The following is a 1,215-nucleotide window of genomic DNA, read 5'->3' as shown; positions in this document are numbered from 1 at the left end:
TGCTAATTCAAAGGCCACATGAAGTTTTGAGGTCTTTAGCTATTGACTCTGCAAACAGTTGGCGACTTCTGCGTACTATGCGCTTCAGCATGCGCTGACCCCACTCTGTCTTTTTAAGTGACCTACCACTTCATGGCTGACTTGCTGCTGTTCCCAGCTGCTTCCACTTTTTTATAATAATACTAACAGTTGACTGTGGAATATTTAGTAGCAAGGAAATTTCAAGGATGGCCATCTGGATTACCTGGATTGCACAGGTGGCAACCTATCACGGTACCATGCTTGAGTTCACTGAGCTCCTGAGAGCGACCCATTCTTTTACAAATGTTTGTAGAAGCAGTCTGCATGCCTAGGTGCTTGATTTTATACACCTGTGGCCATGGAGGTGATTGGAACACCAGAATCTAATGACTTGGAGGGGTGTCCTAATACTTTTGGCAATATAGTGTGTGTGTGTGTGTGTGTATATATACATATATATACTGTATATGTAACAAATAAACTAAGTATTGAAAATGTCACCATTTTCTCAATAAATATACAGTTAGGTCCATATACAGTATATATATTTGGACACAGACACAATTTTCATACTTTTGGCTCTGTATGCCACCAGAATAAATTAAAAGGAAACAATCCAAATGAATTTGAAGTGCAGACTTTCAGTTTTAATTCAAGGGGTTGAACATAAATATCAAGTACAAATTTTAGAACTGCAACAATTTTTATACACAGCCCCTCCATTTTCAGGGGCTCAAATGTAATTGGACAAATGAATATCATCATAAATAAAATGTTCATTTTTAATATTTTGTTGAGAATCCTTTACTGGCAATGACTGCCTGAAGTCTGGAACCCATGGACATTACCAAAGACTGGGTTTCCTCCTTTCTGATGCTTTGCCAGGCTCTAACTGCAGCTGTCTTCAGTTGTTCTTTGTTTGTGGGTCTTTCTGCCTTTAGTTTTGCCTTCAGCAAGTGAAATGCATGCTCAATGGGGTTGAGATCAGGTGACTGACTCGGCCATTGCAGAATATTCCACTTCTTTTCCTTCAAAAGCTCCTGGGTTGCTTTTGCAGTGTGTTTTGTATCACTGTCCATCTGTACTGTGAAGCGCCCTCCAATCAATTTTGCTGCATTTGGCTGAATCTGGGCTGACAGTATATCTCTAAACACTGCAGAATTCATCCGACTGCTTCTGTCTTCTGTCACATCA

Source organism: Staurois parvus, unplaced genomic scaffold, assembly GCF_062004578.1.
Source record: "Staurois parvus isolate SC_StPar_1 unplaced genomic scaffold, SC_StPar_1.0 ptg000004l, whole genome shotgun sequence".
Classification (NCBI taxonomy): Eukaryota; Metazoa; Chordata; class Amphibia; order Anura; family Ranidae; genus Staurois; species Staurois parvus.
The sequence above is the reverse complement of the archived record's forward strand: the minus strand, read 5'-3'. Positions refer to the sequence as shown.